The sequence below is a fragment of the Phacochoerus africanus genome, chromosome 1 (genome assembly GCF_016906955.1).
Source record: "Phacochoerus africanus isolate WHEZ1 chromosome 1, ROS_Pafr_v1, whole genome shotgun sequence".
NCBI classification, from domain to species: Eukaryota; Metazoa; Chordata; class Mammalia; order Artiodactyla; family Suidae; genus Phacochoerus; species Phacochoerus africanus.
In genome coordinates, this window is record NC_062544.1 from 98457981 (window position 1) to 98465577 (window position 7597).

At 40.4% G+C, this 7597-nt stretch overlaps 1 pseudogene; it reads left to right on the forward strand.

The window, feature by feature from the left end:
- The first annotated feature begins 1397 nt into the window (after positions 1-1397).
- On the forward strand, positions 1398-3120 carry LOC125110391 (60S ribosomal protein L35a-like; annotated as a pseudogene).
- The last annotated feature ends 4477 nt before the right edge of the window (positions 3121-7597 follow it).

The following is a 7597-nucleotide window of genomic DNA, read 5'->3' on the forward strand; positions in this document are numbered from 1 at the left end:
TTCCTGAAGCACAGGAATCAAGCTTATGCCACAGCAGTGACCAAAGCCATTGCAGTGACACCAGGTTCTTAACCTGCTGAGCCACAAGGGAACACCATATAGTGATTTTCTAATTTTGAAACACCCTTGCATTATATACATATGTATGTATGTATATATTTGTGTATGTGTGTGTATAATACACATACATATACATGTATATATTATATATATATATATATATACATAATTACTAGTACATTTAGTTAATGAATATTTACTTCAGAATTTTTGCATCTGTAGCTATAAAGTGAGGTAGGCCTTCAATTAGTCATGGTTTAACTGCGTGTTAGAAGTTACATAATGGTGTTCCCTCATGGCACAGTGGGTTAAGGATGTAGTGGTTTTGTTGCAGCAGCTCAGGTCACTGCTGTGGCATGGGTTCAACCCCTGGCCTGGGAACTATCATATGCTGTGGGCGCAGTCAAAAAAAAAAAAAGAAGTCACACAAGCAGCAAGGGATTAAATATAGGGATTTGGGTGCTTATAAAATCATAAAAGGGATGGAGAAGCAGGCTCTTGGCTGGGTCTCCAGGAATGATTCTCAGAACAAAGCAGGGGGGTGCTCTTTCCATGGCCTTTGCTGCAGAAGAACTGGGAGCTGCCAGACCCTACCTGAGGCTGTGATCCACAGGGCAGGAAGAAGCTGCACCATCACAATAGCCCCTTGACACCACAGAGCTAGTGCCTGGACACAAGGACGCAAAAGCCAGATGCTGATGCTTCCAACACTGCCACTCAACACTCACCCTGTGGCTCTGAAAATGCCTCTAAGACCACTCTCAGCTGCATTATGAGGAGGTGGCCTGCTCACCAGTAGCACTTCTGCATTTCATTCAAGGGCAGCTAATTGTTGGAACTTCATCACACCAAGAACTCTAGCTGTAAAGGAGACTGTAAAGGGTTTTAGTGGGTGGGCTTGTTGGAAAAAGTTGGGATAGACAGGGAGTATCAATTGGCTGTTGTATTAACCAGGATGGACGAGATTATGCTATAATAACACGCAATCCCCAAATCACCACAGCTTAAAATAGCAAAGGTCTAGTTCTTTTTTTTTTTGTCTTTTGTCTTTTTAGGGCCGAACCCTCGACATATGGAGGTTCACAGGCTAGAAGTCTAATTGAAGCTACAGCTGCTTGCTTACACCAGAGCCACAGCAACGCCAGATCTGAGCCACATCTGAGACCTACACCACAGCTCACAGCAACACATGATCTTTAACCCACTGAGCAAGGCCAGGGATTGAACCCACAACCTCATGGTTCCTTAGTTGGATTCATTTCCGCTGCGCCACTATGGGAACTTGAGCAAAGGTCTCGTTCTTACATAGGCCACCTGCCTATCACAGGTCAACAGAGATGGGACCACTCATCATAGTCATCCAGAGACTCAGGCTGAAAAAGCCATTGCCACCTCATGAACTGCTAGTTGCCATGACAAAGGTAAAGAGACAACAGAGAGGAGTTGCTGTCATGGCTCAGTGGAAATAAAACTGACTAGCATCCATGGCCTCACTCAGTGGGTTAAGGATCCAGCATTGCTGTGAGCTGTGGTATAGGTTGCAAGAGCGGCTCAGATCTGATGTTGCTGTGGCTGTGGCGTAGGCCAGTGGCTATAGCTCCGATTAGACCCCTAGCCTGGGAATCTTCATATGCCACGGGTGAGGCCCTCAAAAGACAAAAAAAAATTTTAATTTTAAAATGAGACACAGACGGTCTCAGACCAGCCATTAAATGCACCAGCCTGAAAGTAACATACCATTTACACTCATAATTCATTGGTCAGAACTTGAAGAGGCCCCACTCAACCTCAAGCAGACTAATACATTCAAATCCTACTGTGCACCAGGAAACACTGGGTAAATATCACTTACAACCACCACAATTATATCTGCCCAGACCAAGAAATGTCTTCTACTCTCCTTTTTTTTCTTTTTTTTCTTTTCTTTTTTTTTTTTTTTTTGGTTTTTAGGGCCACACTCGAGGCATATGGAAGTTCCCAGGCTAGGGGTCTAATTGGAGCTACAGCTTCCGACCTACACCACAACCACAGCAACACGAATCTGAGCTGCATCTGCAGGCCACACCACAGCTCATGCCAATGCTGGATCCTTAACCCATTGAGTAAGGCCAGGGATTGAACCCACATCCCCATGGATCCTAGTCGGGTTTGTTAACCGCTGAGCCATGAAGGGAACTCCTCTTTTACTCTCCTTAAAAGGATTTGGGAGTTCCCGTCATAGTGCAGTGGTTAACGAATCCGACTAGGAACCATGAGGTTGTGGGTTCGGTCCCTGCCCTTGCTCAGTGGGTTGAGGATCCGGCGTTGCCATGAGCTGTGGTGAGGGTTGCAGACGCGGCTCAGATCCCGTGTTGCTGTGGCTCTGGCGTAGGCCGGTGGCTACAGCTCCGATTCAACCCCTAGCCTGAGAACCTCCATATGCCGTGGAAGTAGCCCTAGAAAAGGCAAAAAGACAAAAAAAAAAAGGGGGATTTGGAATCAAGATTATACTAGACTCAATAGAGGAATCGAGCATGTTTTCTTCTTTTTCTATTCTTTGGCACAACTTAAATAAATTATTCCTTGAAAGACTGCAATACCCTTATAAATCATCTGGGCCTATTGTTTTTTAAAATGTGTAGGAGGATATATTTGAGATACTTTTTCTCAAGATACTAGTAAGTCCCTTTCTCTTTCAGTCATCTTGGATCGTTCAGAGGCCTGCTGGGAACAGGACTTCTAAAACAACAAATATCTCAGGAAGGTTGTGGTCCAAGGCCATTTTTGCTGGTTATAAGCGGGGTCTCTGGAATCAGAAGGAGCACACAGCTCTTCTTAAAATTGAAGGTGTTTATGCCCGAGATGAAATTGAATTTTATCTAGGCAAGAGATGTGCTTATGTGTACAAAGCAAAGAATAACACAGTGACCTGCGGAAAACCTAACAAAAGCAGAGTAATCTGGGGAAAGATAACGTGCTCATGGCAACAGTGGCATGGTTTGTGCCAAATTCTGAAGCAACCTTCCTGCTAAGGCCATTGGACACAGAATCTGTGTGATGCTGTACCCTTCAAGGATTTAAACTTATCGAAAATAAATAAATAAAAGTGGATTTGTTCTCTTGTTAAAAAAAAAAAGAGAGAGAGAGAGAGAGACTAGTAAGTTTATCTAAGTTTTCTATTTGTTCTTATACTAATTTTTTTACGGCTGTACCTGCGGCATATGGAAGTTCCCAGGCTAGGGACTGAATCAGAGCTGCAGCTGCGGCCTACACCACAGCCACAGCAACATTGGATCCAAGCTGCATCTTCAACATACACCACAGCTTATGCCATGCCTTAACCCACTGAGCAAGACCAGGGGTGGAACCTGCATCCTCACAGAGACAATGTCAGGTTCTCAACCCACCGAGCCACAACAGAAACTCCTCAATTTTTACTTTTTATATTTATGCATAATTTTTTTCCTTTTTTGGCCACACATGCAGCATATGTAAGTTCCCAGAAAAGAGATCAAACTGGAGCCACAACTGCAACTTATGCCACAACTGTGGCAATGCCAGATCTTTAACCCAGTGCACTATAGCAGGAACCCCCTGCATAAAATTTTAATATTATTTTTCTGTTTTTTTAAATCTCTATTTCATCTGACTTCCTGCTTTTCACTTTTAATTTGTTTGCATGTTTTCTTTCTTTTACTCTTGTCAGTCTTTCTAAAAGTTTGTCTATCTAACTAATTATATTGATGAAACATTGGTTATATTAAAATACTTTTTTTTTTTTTTTTTGGCTGTGCCCTGAGCTGTAGCAGTGACAATGCTGGATTCTTAAACAGAGGCACAAGGGAACTTATTAAGTTGATTCTTTTTTTTTTTTAGATTTTTATTTTTGCCATTATAGTTGGTCTACAGTGGGAACTCATAAGTTGATCCTTGAGTGTTCATGTCATTTAGTTTCAGTCTTTATTGTCTTCTGATAAATATTTAAAGCTATATCCTAAAGACACTACCAGAAAACTGTTAGAGGTCACCAATGAATTTGGCAAAGTTGCAGGATACAAAATTAAGACACAAAAATTTCCATATATTAAAAATGAAAGATCAGAAAGAGAAATTAGGGAAGCAATCTCATTTACCATTGCATCAAAAAGAATAAAATACCTAGGAGTAAACCTACCTAAAGTGATAAAAGACCTGTATTCTGAAAACCATAAGATGCTGACAAAAGAAATCAAAGATGACACAAACAGATGGAAAGACATACCATGCTCTTGGATTGGAAGAGTCAATATTATCAAAATCTCTCTACTACCCAAGGCAATCTATAGAGTCAATGCAATCCCTATCAAATTACCAAGGAAATTTTTTACAGAACTCAAACAAAATATTTTAAAGTTTTTTTGGAAGCACAAAGACTCAGAATAGCCAAAGACATCCTGAAAAAGAAAAGTGGAGCTGGAGGAATCAGGCGCACTGACTTCAGACTATACTACAAAACAACAGTTATCGAGACTGTATGGTACTGGCACAAAGACAGAAATATAGATCAGTGGAACAGGATAGAAAGCCCAGAATTAAACCCATGCACCTACAGTCAACTAGTCTATGACAAAGGGAGGCACGAATATACAATGGAGAAAAGACAGCCTGTTCAATAAGTGGTGCTGGGAAAACTGGACGGCCACATGGAAAAGAATGAAATTAGAATACTCCCTTACACCATGCACAAAAATAAACTCAAAATGGATGGAAGAACTAGATATAAGACCAGACACTATTAAACTCTTAGAGGAAAACATAGGCCAAACACTCTCCAACGTAAACAACAGCAACATCTTCTCAGATCCACCTCTTAGAGTAATGACAGTAAAAACAAAAATAAACAAATGGGACCCAATTAAACTTAAAAGTTTCTGCACAGCAAAGGAAACCTTAAACAAAATGAAAAGATAACCCACAGAATGGGAGAACATATTTGTAAATGAATCGACTGACAAGGGATTAATCTTCAAAATTTATAAACACCTCCTGCAGCTCCATACCAAAAAAATGAACAACCCCTTCAAAAAAGGGGCATAAGATCTAAACAGACAGTTCTCCAAAGAAGACATACAGATGGTCAAAAAACACATGAAAAGATGTTCAACATCACTCATTATTAGAGAAATGCAAATCAAAACCACGATGGGGTACCACCTTACACCAACCAGAATGGCTATCATCCAAAAGTCTACAAAAAATAAGTGCTGGAGACGGTGTGGAGAAAAAGGAACCCTAGTACACTGTTGGTGGGATTGTAAATTGGTGCAACCACTGTGGAAAGCAGTATGGAGATTCCTCAGAAAACTCAAAATAGAACTACCATTTGATCCATTTGATCCAGACATCTATCCAGAGAAAACCATGACTTGCAAAGACACATGTACTCCAATGTTCATTGCAGCACTATTTACAATAGCCAAGACATGGAAACAACCTAAATGTCCATCGACAGAGGAGTGGATCCAGAAGATGTGGTACATATACACAATGGAATATTACTCAGACATTAAAAGGAACGAAATAACGGCATTTGCAGCAACAGGGATAGACCTAGAAATTATCGTGCTAAGTGAAGTCAGCCATACAATGAGACACCAGCATCAAATGCTTTCACTGACATGTGGAATCTGAAAAAGGGACAGAATGAACTTCTTTGCAGAACAGATACTGACTCACAGACTTTGCAAAACCTATGATTTCCAAAGGAGACAGTTCAGGGGATGGGGGGATGCACTGGGGGCGTGGGAAGGAAATACCTTAAAACTGGATTGTGATGATCATTGTACAACTATAAATATAGTAAATTCATTGGGTAGTAAAAAAGTAAATTAATAAATTAAATAGTGATTTGAGGGGAAAAAATTTAAAGCTATAAACATAAAGACACACATTTTGACATAAAGTACCTGAAATCCATTTGGGAAACATAAAATATTCTCTTTTGGCTGGGTGAAATCTTTGTTTTATGTGTGTATATCAGAGTTCCTGTCGTGGCTCAGCAGTTAACGAACCCGACTATCATCTATGGTGATGCAGGTTCAATCCCTGGCCTTACTCAGTGGGTTAAGGATACGGCATTGCTGTGAGCTGTGGTGTAGGTCACAGACATGGCTTGGATCCCACATTGCTGTGGCTGTGCTGTGTGCTGTGGCTCCCCATCACAGGCCAGCGGCTACAGCTCCAATTCAAACCCTAGCCCGAGAACTTCCATATGCCGAGGGTGTGGCCCTAAAAAGACAAAAAAAATAAATTAATTAAAAAAAATTTTAAAATACTTGTATATCCTTTGCCTCTGATATGTCATTTCCTAGAATTTGTCCTATAAATATAATTGTATAAATAAGTAAAGCTACATGTGCAAACTATTCATTGTAGTTCTTGTTCATGAAGTGGAATCACCCTAAATGTCCATCAATAAGGGAATTTTATTCATTTTTCTGTGGCTGCTTTAACAAAGTACCATAATCGTGGTGGCTTAAAAGAACCCAAGTTTCTTCTTTCACAGTTCTGGAAGCCAGAAGTCTGAAATTAATAGCACTGATACAAAATCAAGGGGTCAGCAGGGCTACACTGCCTCTGGAGGTTCTAAAATGTGATCTGTCCCTTGAGTCTCCCAGCTTCTGAGGGCTTCTGGCACTCCTTGGCTTGTGGCAACAACACTCCAATTTCTGCCTCTATCTTCACATCGCCTTCTCCTCTGTATATGTCAAACCGCTGCCTTTCTCTTAAAAGGACACTCGTGATTCACTCAGGATCTTCCCAGATCATCCAAGATAATCTCCCCATCTCAAGATTTTTCATTTAATCACATTGGCAAAGATTTTATTTCAAATGAGGTAACATTTACAGGTTCCATGGATTAGGCTGTGGACATTGGCGTCAGGGGAGTCATTGCTCAGTCCGCTATAGGAATAATTGAATAAATCATGATACAGGAGTTCCCTGGTGACTCAGCAGGTTAAGGATTTGGTGATGTCACTGCTATGACTCAGGTTTGATCCCTGAACCAGGAATTTCCACATACTACAGGCATAGCCAAAAAATAAAATAAAATAAATCATGATATATTCCTACAGTGAAATATTTTGCCATCATTAAGAAGAATGAAGTGGAACTATACATATTAATATGAAATTATGTCAAAGACATAGCTTTAAGGATTAAAAAGTACATTGTAGAACAGTAAGTATGGTATTATTCTACACTATAATTTACATTTTTTTATCTTTTTTTTTTTAGGGCCGCACCCACGGCATATGGAGGTTCCCAGGCTAGTGGTTGAATTGGAGCTATAGCTGCTGGATAATTTACATGCATTAGATATGTGCTTATGTGTGCTTAAAATACATCTCTGAATACGTACACAAAAGTAGTAATAATTACCTCCAGAGAATACAACTAGGGATGAATAGCGAAGATGAGGAAATTTACTCTTCCTTTATGCTTTTCTACACTGTTTTGATTTTTAAAATCATGGGCAGGTTGTTTTTACCCTCACTGTTAAGTGGTTTTATGGGGG